Source organism: Mobula birostris, chromosome 14 (genome assembly GCF_030028105.1).
Source record: "Mobula birostris isolate sMobBir1 chromosome 14, sMobBir1.hap1, whole genome shotgun sequence".
Classification (NCBI taxonomy): Eukaryota; Metazoa; Chordata; class Chondrichthyes; order Myliobatiformes; family Myliobatidae; genus Mobula; species Mobula birostris.
Window position 1 is genome coordinate 15,262,217 of NC_092383.1, and position 15,281 is coordinate 15,277,497.

The window sequence follows — 15,281 nt, forward strand, 5'->3', positions numbered from 1 at the left end:
TGACAAATAGACCTCAACTCACAACAGTGTCTAGCACTAAAACCTCTCTGCCCAGCATTCTCTAGAACCTTGTCCCAATTCAATCATCTTATTCGGCTGATGCAACATTTCTAAATTGAACAACAAAGTCCCTTATTTTAGCTGAAACCCAAACAGGCTGAAAGCAGAACAGACTGCTCTTACAAAATTGCTAAAATAATATAGGTACAACATAACAGTAAAAATCTTAACCAGGGGATTACATTTGGTATTAACAGACATAAAAAAAAAGGTGAAGAACTGAGGAACGTTGAAACAACTGCACCATCAAATATAACTTGAGCCAATTAAGCCAAGAAAAGAGAAGGCTGAGGTATGATATGGTGAGGCTTTAAAATTATTCAGAGGCCTCAGAGATTGGATAGATAGAATTTTTTGTGCTTACATCAGAAGGCATGGATCATAAATATGCAAATGCGAGTAAATCTGCAGATGCTGGAAATGAAAGGAACACACACAAAATGCTGCTGGAACACAGCAGGCCAGGCAGCATCTATAGGAAGATGCTATTTATTTCTCTTCTCTCTCTGTCCCTCTCACAATCACTCCTTGCCTGCTCTCCATCTTCCTCTGGGCTCCCCTTCCCCTTTCTTTCTCCCTTGGCCTCCCGTCCCATGATCCTTCCCCTTCTCCAACTCTGTATCCCTTTTGCCAATCAACTTTCCAGCTCTTGGCTTCATCCCTCCCCTTCCTGTCTTCTCCTATCATTTCGGGTCTCCCCCTCTCCCTCCCACTTTCAAATCTCTTACTATCTCTTCTTTCAGTTAGTCCTGACGAAGGGTCTCGGCCCGATACCTTGACTGTACTTCCTCTGATAGACGCTGCTGGATCGTAAATAAATATGCTTGAATAAATTCTGAATAATTTTTGTTTCCACTATTCACATGTATAGAAGTATTTCTCACGAGTCAGGGAACAAATCCAGTAATCCAGAATGCAGATGTTGAAGGATTTTGCAGTGATACTGCCAATGAAAGTCAAAGAGAATTTAGTTGGGCTCTTGTTTGAAATGCTCATTGCCTGGCACTTACACAGTATGAACCTTACCAATAACTGGAGTGTTGTCTGATCACGTAGCCTCTACTGTTTCAAGCGTTGCCATTCATTACTTGATATAATTGAAGAGCAGTGAATCTCTCACTCCATATATGTATGAACTGTATGCATACACCACTCTCTATATATGAATGTATATATACATATATGTGCTACTGTGTGTATACATACATACATGTGTAAGTAGGTTTAGTAAGTGTGTACTCCTACTTTTCATCAACTTTAGTTCTCAGATCATATTTATTTCAAACAATGGTTTATTTTTCATTGTGATCTGTTATGTTGACATTTCTTTTTCAATGGCTGAGGATAACTGGAATAAATAATCTGCTGAATGAACACAGCAGGTCTTTGCTGGGGGAAAGGAACTGTCAGTGTTTCAGGTCAAAATCCAGCATAATATCAGGCTGGGACTGGTAGCTGTGATGGCAGGAGCTTCAAGAGGGAATTAAAACTGAAATTTCTCTTAGCATTCCCAACTGTTACAAATGCTTCGGTTTTTTTCTTTCCCCTGATCCAGTGGCATCATTAAAGATGGAGATACGTATGAAGAATACATTCCTGTTTGATTAACTTATGCTAGGATCATCATCACATTGCTGATTTATGAATTGCAGAGCTGATTTCTTATTATAATGGGTTGACTCTGATCCATGTTGCTATGTTTCTGATCCATGTCTATTAGAATGGAGGCAAGAGACATTGGAATAACAATTAGAAGGCTTCATGGTCTTAGTTCCATTCCAGACTTTTTTTAATTCACTCCAGATTGGTAACTTAAATTTACCATCTACTCTGTTGGTTTCTGTATAATTATTCCAATTTGTGGCATTATAATCCAATGACGCAAACTTCTTTCCACGTCTCCATATACTGTATGTGTGCATACATCTATGCACTGTTTCACGCACGCATGTGTAAGTGTGCGCTGCAGCCTTTCATCCACTTCCGTTCTCCTATGAGGTTTTCTTCAAACAATGGTTTATTTTTCATTGTCATCTGCAATGTTGACATTTCTTTTTCAATTTTACTCTGTTACTTTGATGTATTTGAGGACTAGGAGCTCATGGGTGGCTCGGTGGAGCAAATTTCAGAAGCTATGACAAGGCTTTATATTTACAGAAGAAAATTAATTGAGTCAATTCATATTGGGCAATATTAAAGGTAATCTACAACAATTGCAATTGTTCCTGAAGGAAACCCCCTCTATAATGTTTCTCAAACATATTTATTTATGATATTTCCATTAAAAAGTTTTAAACTGTAGATTTAAAACATCAGAACTTACAGGGAAAATACAAAAAAGAAAACATAATTTTCTGTGAAACCAAGAAAATCTGTAGATTTTAAATTTTGTTAAACTTGTATCAAAAAAAATCAGAATAGTTACAGTATCCCTTTTGCTGTTAATATTTGTGCTAGTAAGGAACTGTGCACTGACAATGTGAAACAAGAATCTAAGTGTTGATATGCATCATCAGTGGCATTATCCAATGAAAAGACATTCAATTGAACCCATGCATAAATGATGTGTGTACAAGAGCATGCAAGAAACTGTGTACCTTCTGCATGCATTTTACTTTCTGATACCTGAAAGACTGAACAGGATCAGGTCCAAAGCATGATGGAATACTTCTTCCTAGCTTAGATAAATATGTTTCCAACAGCTCCTAAGAATCTCAATTTTTTCAAGAACTAGGTAGTCCATTTCATTTGCTCTTTTCAGCCAATTATGTAATGCACTTGTGTGTACTTGCTTAGGCTGTTCGAACACCACCTCCTAAACTCTTGACCTGTACCACCGAGGAGAAAGAGCTTGGGCGCATGGATCACCACTAGCCATAATTTCTCCTTTAAATCGAATATTGACCATACTTGGCAATATATTCTCATTACTTCATCATTGTTGATTCTAAATCCTAAAGCTACCCTTTCAACAAAATTGTGGGACTGCCTTCTCCAAAAGGAGTGTAGTGGTTCATGGAGGCAAGTCATCACCCATTCTCAAAGGGAAAAATGGATAGAAAACAATAGCAGACTTTCAATATCAATAGGTAAAACATACTCTAACAATTAATATAATATCATAGAAAAGCAGCATCACTTATTATAAGATTGCTATCCACTGTGTCAGGTTATTGTCTCTGACATATGTCATGAAATTTATTGTTTTCCAGCAACACATACATCTAAAGGTTCAAAAGTTCAAAGAGTCCTTTATTATCAAAGTATACAACTCTGCAATTCTTCTTCTTCCGATAGCCATGAACCTGGAAAGAAAAGTAAGGCAGCATGATCATCAACCCCTGAAGTTTAGTACAAGTTACTAAATATAAGTAAATGTATAGTTAAAAAGAGGAATAATAAGGCTTCATTTTTATTATTAATAATAATTTTTGTTCTGTTTAGAATGGGAGGAGCCATTGTTTGTCACAAGAAGCAGAAGATTTGAAAAGGTATAGCTTGACAGTACCTTCTGCTTAGTTTTGGGTAGCAAGAACCTTCGCTTGTCGCAAGAAGTGGGAGATTTGAAAAGCTTGAACCAAGTTAGCAAGGTTGTGAATTGCTTGAGTAACTATGCATTTGGCAAGGGTTAATAAATGAAAGGTCTGTATAAGTGGAGCAGCCATTTTGGGAGCTGGCAGAATCAGAGTGGGGAGTGCAGGCTTCGGCTCAAAAGAAGCTTCAACAAGAAGAAGCAGAAGCCATGGAGTCTAGACTTGAAGTGAGAATGGGAGATTTTAAAAAGCTTTTCCTTCAGCTGAGCTCAGCGCGAGATACATTAAGGGGACTTAAGAAATTCCTGGATAGGAAGGAATGGTTAGCAATTTAATCTTAGAGTTGGTTAGAAGATCATCACAACATCATGGGACAAAGGTCTGTACTGTGCTGTGGTGTTGTATGTTCTATGCTTTTTAACGTGAATGTTCAATGAAACAGATTGAAATTGAACAAGCATTTGAAGCAATAGCTCTTACATTCGTAACTATTTCTTATGATGAGAATGGGGATTCATCAACTCCATTATGTTAGATGTGCCCTTGGAAACATGTCATAAAGAAGATGTCTTAAGGACAATGATCTTTAGAGATATCATCGAGAAGGTTCATATCAGCTCCCTGGGCTTCAAATTGAAGAAACATATTAACTATGGTCCTTGTGCATCAGGATCTTTACCAATCTAACCACCACTCAGTGACAAACAGGACAGAAAATGTCCATGGAAGTAATTATGGTCATGTGCCCAGCAGACCTCTACAGTTTGCTGCAGAATGCTGATCTTCTAGTTTTTCAAGCACCTGTATTTACTAACTGTTATCTCAACTAGAGCCATTAAGCCCTCGTTCTTTTTTTTAATCTTGTCAAGCTAAATGTGAATGGCATATGTTTCCTACATTCTATAATTATTTAGAAGGGTCTCTAGTTATCTCATTAGCAGAATTCTACTATGTTATGGAGAACATGGTGTTGCTCAGTTGTCCTTCTGAGGCTCTGTTGATGTTCCCATGCCTACCTTCTTGTTTCTGTCTCTTTATGGGCATCTGACTTTCCTCCGCTCCGGAGTCGAGTGACGAGCCTGCTGTCCGCTGGTCCTCGGTTGAGCCAGTGACCGTAAACACTGTGAAAGAGAGAGTCCGCAGTTCCTCCACACTTGGGTCCAGTCCTGCGAGCGCACATTGTGTTTTGTCACTGTCCAGTCTATTTCACAGAAAAGATTGATATTATGAACTCGCATTGTATAACATCAGCCAAGCAGGTTCAGCCTGCAGTATGATCAGTCACGTGACAGTTGTCCGCAGATTACCTATTTGTTGTAGACCCAGGACATCAATGAGGTCTTCGGATAGATAGTCTGAAGATTGGGATGGAGGGAACAGTGTTAATTATCACAATGGCCAGACTTTATGTAGGCTTAATGGGACAATTGTATCAATATCATTTTAATGCAATTCCAGAATCTGAATCAGGTTTATTATCACTAACATATGTTGTGAAATGTGTTGTTTTTGGCAGCAATACAGTGTAAGACATACAAACTACTGTGGGTTCAGAGAAGAGTGGAGTCAACGGTGCAGAGCGGCAAGCAGAACTGGCCCATCCTTGACTCCAGTCCTGACACCCTGCCTTATTAATCAACTGGCCTGGCGTTTAAATCCTCCGAAGATCGGTTCATTCCTCTCTCAAAGTCTGGGACCAGCTGCATCGATACACTCTGAGCCTAGACACCGCCCCCCCCCTCACTGCTTCCTCCTCCCTCTACCCGCCATACTTCAGCCCATGCCTAATATTTCCAAATTAGTCCGATGCTTAGATCGAGCAAATCTCTCACTACCGGTTTCGGTGCAAGGGCTCTGAGTCTCCTCCACTCCGCTTGCTTCGACTCTGACTCTGTCTGAACGTGCCTTGTCCTTGCTCCTGTATGCACACTTCGACCCTCAACTCAGCCTTGCTTTCTCATTGTTTACAGTGACCGTGTACCATGAATATTTATAGGAAATACGTTATTAAGAAAATATTTAGTTTTATTTCTTACTTTGAAAACCACAATGAAGTCGTTGTTCACCCTCAGCCGCACTGTCTTAAGCTGGATTCGATATTTGTATTAAAGAGCAGGTGTATAGGTGTTCCTAACAAAGTGACCTCTGAGTGTATATCGATGAAGCTCAAATTTACAGCTTCCTTATCTTTGTGGTTTAACGATATCACCATAAATTCAGCACAAACTTCAAAATATGGCCTGTCCTAGGATAGCTACCTATGTTTTAATGTTACAGGCTGTATAACTCAGATTTTCCCCCATTCTCACTTTGAGAGGATGAAATGAACAAACAGTACAAGATATCCCAAACCAGAAAATGTAACAGTGGGAATCTCAGGTCTTTGTGGTGGAAGATATACATTCCTGATCAGGATTTGTTGCTATGGGGCATAAAAAGTCAGAACTTTCCATTCCACCACTCCTCGTAAAACCTGATTTGTACTTCACGCGCAATTGTATGCCAGATGTACCGCGTAGCCTACGCCGCAGGGTGATGTGCACCTCCCCAAAAAATAACTCACGTGTTGCGGTGATGCAGACTGGAATAACTGTGATTGGTCCGCTTGGTAGCATCGCATTTCCGGTTGCTTTTCTCTGCCGTGTCTGTACAGTGATGCGAAAGAAATGGTTGGAGACGGTGAACCAAATACTCAGCTCTACCTGCCGACATCCGAAAAAATTTGAAATTCATTTCCTCGCCCATGTCTCTCACGAAGAATCTCAGCACAGTGGCATAGAAACACCACTGCCAACTAGCATTTTGGCGGTGAATTGCAGAGCGATGCAGACACAACAATGCATGCTCACAACGGCTAGGGCATCGCAGAAGTATAAATCAGGTCTGCGGCGTAGCCCGAACGCACAAGTATAAATCAGGCTTTACTCTGGTATTTGCAATGCAAAGTCTTGCTCTTTGAGCTCAGGAAAAGAACCTGTTGCTCACTATCCCTGTTGTAACTTGTCACCCTTGAACCAGAAAGGTGACCTAGTTCTGCAGATGAGTTCTGCTTCCAAATTATATTTGTATGTTGTATGTCGTTCAAATTCAGCTACAACCGGGAGTTTCCATATAGTGAGTAGAGTTAAAGTGGCAACAAGAAAACAAACAACTATATGTAAAATATTTTTGTTGTTTATTTATTATTATGCTTACAAACATTTCTAATCAATTCTACAACAGGATCGGTGTGATCAGCTAATTTCAAGATGGACAGTCCTGGATGGAAAGGCAGAATGCAGATTGCATGTATTCCTAGCATTTTCATCATGCTGCCTTGTCCAGTAACACAAGGGGCTAAAATATTGGTTGTGCCCGTGAACGGAAGTCATTGGATCAATATGGAGATACTAATAGAAAAACTAAAAGCACATGGACACAATATCACAGTGCTTTCTTACTCATCAATTTTGCATCTAAAAGAAAGACCAGATCTCTTTGAAATCATAACGACTGAAAAAGAAATATACATTGAACGATCTAATGTTATCAAGCAGATTAAATTGCTTATGCAAAATTCATTGGAATGCTTGCAAAATGGTTGGACAACATGGGGCAAAATTAAGTTGCAGTTATCTTCAAGTGTTTTCATGTATTATTTACATAGCTTGTTTCAGAAGGAAACTAGGGCAATATTTGAAAACAAAAGTTTGTTAAACCAGCTTAAGAATGCAAATTTTGAGATATTGCTTACAGATCCTGTTTTAGTTGCTGGTCCAATGCTTGCTTATTATTTAAAAATCCCGATGGTGTTTAATGTTAGATGGCATTGTTTTGGAGAAGCTCATTCTTATTTTGCCCCATTGCCACTTTCCAACATCCCATATCCAGACACAGACTTTACAGATAAAATGAATTTTCTCCAGAGAACAGAAAACATTGTGCAATACCTTATTCAGCTAGTCACCGCAAAATTATTTATATGCCCAATTTATAATGAAATCTGTCATCAACATCTGGGACCAGACACAGACATCCAAACACTTCTCTTGAGGGCTGATGTGGTGCTGATGACAGTCGATTTTGTGTTTGAATTCCCAAGACCCACCATGCCAAATATTGTCTACATTGGAGGCTTCCAGTGTAAACCAGCCCGACCACTAGTGGCAGAGTTTGAAGAATTTGTTCAAAGCTCAGGGAAGCATGGACTTATTGTCATGTCATTAGGGTCCATTATTCATTCCTTACCAAAGCAGATTACAATGGAAATAGCTGAGGCATTCGCTCAAGTACCCCAGAAGTTTATTTGGAGATATGATGGGGAAATCCCTCCCAATATAGGTAATAATACACTACTGACAAAATGGATCCCTCAGAACGACCTCCTGGGACACCCCAACACATGAGTCTTCATTTCTCATTGTGGTACCAATGGCATTTACGAGGCCATCTACCACGGGGTGCCAGTGATTGGCATACCTCTTATTTTTGACCAGTTTTACAATGCAGTTCGACTGGAATCCCGAGGTGCAGCAAAGGTGCTTAATGTTGCAACCATGCATTCAACAGATCTATTGCAGGCACTTAATGAGGTGATAAACGGCACATTTTACCGGGATAACATGAAGAAACTCTCTGCTCTCCACCGGGACCAACCAGAGTCTCCAATGGAGAGAGCCGTTTTCTGGATTGAGTATGTTACCCGACACAAAGGAGCAGGGCATTTGCAATCTGAATCCTACCGGCTGCCTTGGTACAATTACTATTGTGTGGATGTGATGGTTTTTCTGTTGTCCATGTTCCTCATGCTCGCAGTGCTGGTGGTTGTAGCACTGAAGAATCTTTGTTGTATTACATGTAGAAGAAAGCAAAAGACTGAGTGAGGTTACATTATGTCGTGTTGGGAAATGGTGTTTTATGCTCTTTATAACTGATTGATCTTTTTTCCCTGAAGTTAATCCATGGAACCTTCTTTCCAGATTTCATGAATTTAGCAAAGGCTATTTTGAGTAAAATCATCAGCAATAGACACATTATATAATAGACTTTGTGCTTTGATATGCATAAAAGATTTGTAACTACCTGATCCACATTTCACCGGGAAAACAGGGGATGTAAAAAAGTGACCAGAGGTGTAAGAGAAAACAAACTAATTCAGCTGATCTAAGAATAAAGAAATATTCTTTTGAAAGGTGTTTGATTTTAATGATTCTTCATGTCGGTCAAATTAATTTTATCACTCATGAATCCTAGTGAAATTTTGGTCTAAAAATTATGCAAAAAAGGTCAAAGTTCATTGTCAAATATATCTTTGATGCTGATCGCAGTACAGAATAAGTAGCTTACAATGTGCAGGTTAAATGTATTTACACATATCATCTGCAGAGAAACAGACAGCAATATCAAGTGATCTGAAGAGGAATGAGCCACACAGTTCCCTAAACCTGTTGAGTCACTCAGATTCCATCAATGTATTGTATGCATTGACCTTAACATGTTTGCTCAACGACATAAAAATATAAAAAATTTTGATTTAGAATGCAGAAATGAAAAAAAAATGGGAACGGCAAATTCAAAGCAGTAACAAATAATCAAGAAAGTTATTCAATTTTGTAACGTGAGAAATAAAATATTTTCTTTATTTAATTGCATTAAAAGCAATTTTCATTAATAATGTTAGAGTGCACACTAGTAGACTGCCATTCATTGATTTTTCTCCTTTCTGTGAGGGCTTTGTGCATTGATATCAGCCTCTCAATATCAGGCTGAACGTCACTCAGAAGGAGCTTCAGTGGCCCATGTTGCATGATTTGCAGTCTGTTTCGTTGTTTGTAAGATGACACCAGTGATTATCAGCAACATTCTGTGGGCTGCAGACAATAGTTCTAAATATACTGTTAAATATATCGCTTTCAAATTACTCTCACTGCAATCTGCAGCATGCAATTTCCCTCCAAGAAATGTTCAAAAGTTCATTTTAATATCAGAGAACATATACAGAATACAACCTGAAATTCTCACACTTCACAGACATCCACAAAACAAGAAACAAGATCAGAGTTAATGATAGAAACATTCATCCGAAGCCTTCTCTTTTCTCCCTTCTCACAAGCAGCAGTAAAACCTGTAGCACTAGAGGACCCAACATACTAGGCCACTGTTTTACTAAGACATGGAATGCCCAGGCCACATTTTGGTAAATCTGATCACTCGGCTGTGCTTTTCATAGCTGCACATAGGCAGAGGCTAAAGAGCAAAGCTTCAGCATTCAGGACAATGAGCTGGATGTCACAGGAGGCTGAGGAGTGGCTACGAGTTTGCCTTGAGTCTGTTTTCTGAGTCGTGGTTGGAACAGATTTTAATAAAACATCTGTAGACAAGAATGTCTCCACATAATCATTCAGTCATTCGAGTTCTCTGCAAACAGAACTCCTGGATGAACTATGAGAACTAGACTGGAAGAATTCAAGTCTGGTTATTGAGAAAGTTACAAGAGGTGAAGATACGACTTCCGTAAAGCCTTTTCATAGGTGAAGTGAGAATCCCTGAACAAACTTGAATCAACACAATAGGCTTGCCCTTTATGGCAGAGCTTGAATACTATCACCTCGTATAAAGTTAAATCACCTCTGTAAAAAAAAATAGAAAGCAGAGTAGCATGGTGTCAGGAAATAAACTTTCCTTCAATGTCAGAAAAATAAAAGAGCTGGTGATTGACATCAGGAAGGAGAACTATGCTCCAGCTGTTGACTATATTGGTGGTTTTGAGGTTGAGAGGGTTGAGAGCTTCAAGTTCCAAGGAGTAAACATCGCCACTGGTCCAACTACACTGATGTCATAGTCAAGGAATCACACGCACACCTCTCCTTCCTCAAGTGGGTATCCTAATAACTCATCTGGGCACAAAATGTCGATGTTTATTCATCTCCATACATCAGGTGTTCCCAACACTTTTTATGCGATGGACCAATACTATTAAGCAAGGGATTCATGGGCCCCAGGCTGGATACCTCTGCTATAATGGACTGCTGAGTTCCTCCAGCATTTAGTGTGTGTTAGTCTAAATAAAAGTGGTCAGAATTCAAATCCCTCCACAGTAGCGATACAACTAAAATTCAGGTAACTGTGGGATATTAGAAGCTTCATGACCCAAAATTCCTGGGAAACGTTGATTTTCATTAAACCAATATCAATAAAGTCGCAAGAAAGTTACTTTAAAAGTTTGTTCATATGCTTATATTCCTGGAAATGTGGAACTACAGAGTTGAGTTTAAATTTAGGTTTAATTTATGTTTGTGAACGCTGCTGTATATGCCTGTAATGCTGTTTGAAACTAAGTTTTTCATTCCGCCTGTGCAAGCATGTACTTGCGCATTTGACAATAAACTGGACTTGGACTTTGGTTTGACTCAGCGGATACAAGCCTAACAAAGTTGTTCATACTGGTTGAAACATTCGGCAGGACTGAATTGAAATCGAACACATGACACTAAGTATTACCCAATCTCCTGGACTTTTTCCCTTACAGCAGAATATTTCAGCTCGCTTTGCTTTGCTGAATCACAACAGCATCAGACAAAAAGTTTCTATTACTGGCAAGGAGTTCTTTACCGGTAAGTGTACAATTATAATTACGTCTCCAATCCAGGTAATTTTTGGATGCATTTTAAAAGCAGCTTGAAGCTGAGTAAGTTTTCACTGCAATAGTCAGAAACATGTTAAAATTACCACCCCAGGGAATATGTTACGGAACGAAGTTCTGATTTCCAGTTCCCGCTCAGCAAGAGTCCACAATGTATGCCTCATGAAGGGAATGGACAAGAGTGTCGCGTGGGAAGCGATCCCTGGGGAGAGCAGAAAGTGAAGGGTGGTGGTGGTGGGGGGTGGGAGGGGGGCGCCTCCCCGTCCAGCAAATAATGCTCCGGAACTTCCGCCGCTCGCATGGGTCCCAGCTAAGCCTGCCAGTTTGTCGGGTACGTGGGGTAGTCTATGTTCCAAGTCTACACTGCTGACCGTCCCGTACTTTTCCTACGCAATATCGACGACAGCATTGGTGCTGCTTCCTGCAGCCGTGCTAAACTCATCGATTTTACCCACTTTGCCTCCAACTTCCATCCCGCCCTCAAATTCACCTGTTCCATTTCCGACGCGTCCCTTTCTCGATCTGGCTGTTTCTATCTCTGGAGATAGCTTATCCACCGATGTCTATTATAAACCAACGGACTCTCACAGCTGCCTGGACTATACCTTGTCCCAGTCCGCTCCTTCTCAAAACGCCCTCCCCTTCGCTCAATTCCTCCGTCTCCGCCGCATCTACTCTCAGGATGAAGCTTCATTCTGGAACGAAGATGTCCTCCTTTTCAAAGAAAGGCGCTTCCTTTCTTCCATCATCAACGCTGCCCTGAAAAGCATCTTTTCCATTCCACTTATGTCTGCTTCTACCCCATCCTCCCGCTACCTTACCAGGATAGAGTTCCTCTTGTCCTCACCTACCACTCTACAAACCTCCGCGACCAGCAGAAAATTCAAAATTTTCCGAAACCTCGGCTACTTCCAACTGGATCCCAGCACAGACATCTTTACCACCCCACCCCCACCCCTCCTCCTTGAAGTCATTCTTCTGAACAAAACATTTTCTGTACTGCCCTCCCAACTCCTGACAAAAAGACCTCAACTCACTGCCCAACTCACAAAATTCCTGATCAGGATTTGTTGCTATGGGGCATGAAAAGTCAGAATTTTCCATTCCACCACTCCTCGTAAAACCTGATTTGTACTTCACGCGCAATTGTATGCCAGATGTACCGCGTAGCCGACGCCGCAGGGTGATGTGCACCTCCCCAAAAAATAACTCACGCGTTGTGGTGATGCAGACTGGAATAACTGTGATTGGTCCGCTTGGTAGCATCGCATTTCCTCCTGCGCATTTCCAGTTGTTTTACTTCGCCATGTCTGTACACTGATGCGAAAGAAACGGTTGGGGACAATGAACCAATTCGTCAAATCTGCCTGCCGACATCCGATAAAATTTGAAATGCATTTCCTCGCCCATGTCTCTCAGGAAGAAACTCAGCACAGTGGCATATAAACCCCACCGCCAACTAGCATTTTGGCTGTAAATTGCAGAGCGATGCTGACACAACAATGCATGCTCGCTACGGCGTAGGGCATCGCAGAAGTATAAATCAAGTCTGCGGCGTAGCCCGTACGCACAAGTATAAATCAGGCTTTACTCTGGTATTTGCAATGCAAAGTCTTGCTCTTTGAGCTCAGGAAAAGAACCTGTTGCTCACTATCCCTGTTGTAACTTGTCACCCTTGAACCGGAAAGGTGACCTAGTTGTGCAGATGAGTTCTGCTTCCAAATTATATTTGTATGTTGTATGTCGTTCAAATTCAGCTGCAACCGGGAGTGTCCATACAGTGAGTAGAGTTAAAGTGGTGACAAGAAAACACACAACTACATGTAAAATATTTTTGTTGCTTATTTATTATTATGCTTACCAACATTTCTAATTAATTCTACAACAGGATCGGTGTGATCAGCTATTTTCAAGATGGACAGTCCTGGATGGAAAGGCAGATTGCAGATTGCATGTGTTCTTAGCATTTTCATCATGCTGCCTTGTCCAGTCACACAAGGGGCTAAAATATTGGTTGTGCCCGTGGATGGAAGTCATTGGGTCAATATGGAGATACTAATAGAAAAACTAAAAGAACATGGACACAATATCACAGTGCTTTCTTACTCATCAAGTTTGTATATAAAAGAAAGACCAGATCTCTTTGAAATCATAACGACTGAAAAAGAAAAATACATTGAACGATCTAATCCTATTGAATTGTTTGTGCAAAGTTCATTGGAATGCTTGCAAAATGGTTGGACAACATGGGGCAAAATTAAGTTGCAGTTATCTTCAAGTGGTTTCATGTATTATTTACATAGCCTGTTTCAGAATAAAACCAGGGCAATATTTGAAAACAAAAGCTTGTTAAACCAACTTAAGAATGCAAATTTTGAGATATTGCTTACAGATCCTGTTTTAGTTGCTGGTCCAATGCTTGCCTATTATTTAAATGTCCCGATGGTGTATAATATTCGATGGGATATTATTGGAGAAGCTCATTCTCATTTTGCCCCATTGCCACTTTCTTACATCCCATATCCAGACACACACTTTACAGATAAAATGAATTTTCCCCAAAGAACAGAAAACATTGTGCACCATCTTATTCAGCTAGTCATCTCAGAATTATTTATATACCCAATTTATAATGAAATCTGTCATCGACATCTGGGACCAGACACAGACATCCAAACACTTCTCTTGAGGGCTGATGTGTTGCTGATGAGAGTCGATTTTGTATTTGAATTTCCAAGACCCACCATGCCAAATATTGTCTACATTGGAGGCTTCCAGTGTAAACCAGCCCGACCACTAGTGGCAGAGTTTGAAGAATTTGTTCAAAGCTCAGGGAAGCATGGACTTATTATCATGTCATTAGGATCCCTTATTGATTCCTTACCAAAGCAGATTACAATGGAAATAGCTGAGGCATTCGCTCAAGTACCCCAGAAGGTTATTTGGAAATATGATGGGGAAATCCTTCCCAATATAGGTAATAATACACTACTGACAAAGTGGATCCCTCAGAACGACCTTCTGGGACACCCCAACACACGAGTCTTCATTTCTCATGGTGGTACCAATAGCATTTACGAGGCCATCTACCACGGGGTGCCAGTGATTGGCATGCCTCTTATTTTTGACCAGTTTGACAATGTAGTCCGACTGGAGTCCCGAGGCGCAGCAAAGATGCTTAATGTTGCAACCATGCATTCAGCAGATCTATTGCAGGCACTTAATGAGGTGATAAACGGCACATTTTACCGGGATAACATGAAGAAACTCTCTGCTCTCCACCGGGACCAACCAGAGTCGCCAATGGAGCGAGCCGTTTTCTGGATTGAGTATGTTGCCCGACACAAAGGAGCAGGGCATTTGCGCTCTGAATCCTACCGACTGCCCTGGTACACTTACTATTGTGTGGATGTGATGGCTTTTCTGTTGTCCATGTTCCTCATGCTCACAGTGCTGGTGGTTGTAGCACTGAAGAAACTTTGTCGTATGGCATGTAGAAGAAAGCAAAAGACTGAGTGAGGTTACATTATCTTGTGTTGGGATATGGTGTTTTATGCTCTTTATAATTGATTGATCTTTTTTCCCTGAAGTTAATCCATGGAACCTTCTTTCCAGAATTCATGAATTTAGCAAAGGCTATTTTGAGAATAAATCATCAGCGATAGACACATTATATAATAGACTTCGTGCTTTGATATGCATAAAAGAATTGTAACTAGCTGATTCATATTTCGCTGGGAAAACAGGGGATGCAAAAGAGTAAAGCGACCAGAGGTGTAAGAGAAAACAAACTAATTCAGCTGATCTAAGAATAAAGAAATATTCTTTTGAAAGGTGTTTGATTTTAGTGATTCTTCATGTCGGTCAAATTAATTTTATCACTCATGAATCCTAGTGAAATTTTGATCTAAAAGTTATGCAAAAAAGGTCAAAGTTCATTGTCAAATGTATCTTTGATGCTGATTGCAGTACAGAACAAGTAGTCTTCAATGTGCAGGTAAAATGTATTTACACATATCATCTGCAGACAAATGGGCAGCAATATCAAGTGATCTGAAGAGGAATGA

At 40.2% G+C, this 15,281-nt stretch overlaps 2 pseudogenes; both read left to right on the plus strand.

The window, feature by feature from the left end:
- The first annotated feature begins 282 nt into the window (after window positions 1–282).
- On the plus strand, window positions 283–8,763 carry LOC140209727 (UDP-glucuronosyltransferase 2C1 pseudogene; annotated as a pseudogene).
- Window positions 312–15,047, plus strand: LOC140209728 (UDP-glucuronosyltransferase 2C1 pseudogene; annotated as a pseudogene).
- The last annotated feature ends 234 nt before the right edge of the window (window positions 15,048–15,281 follow it).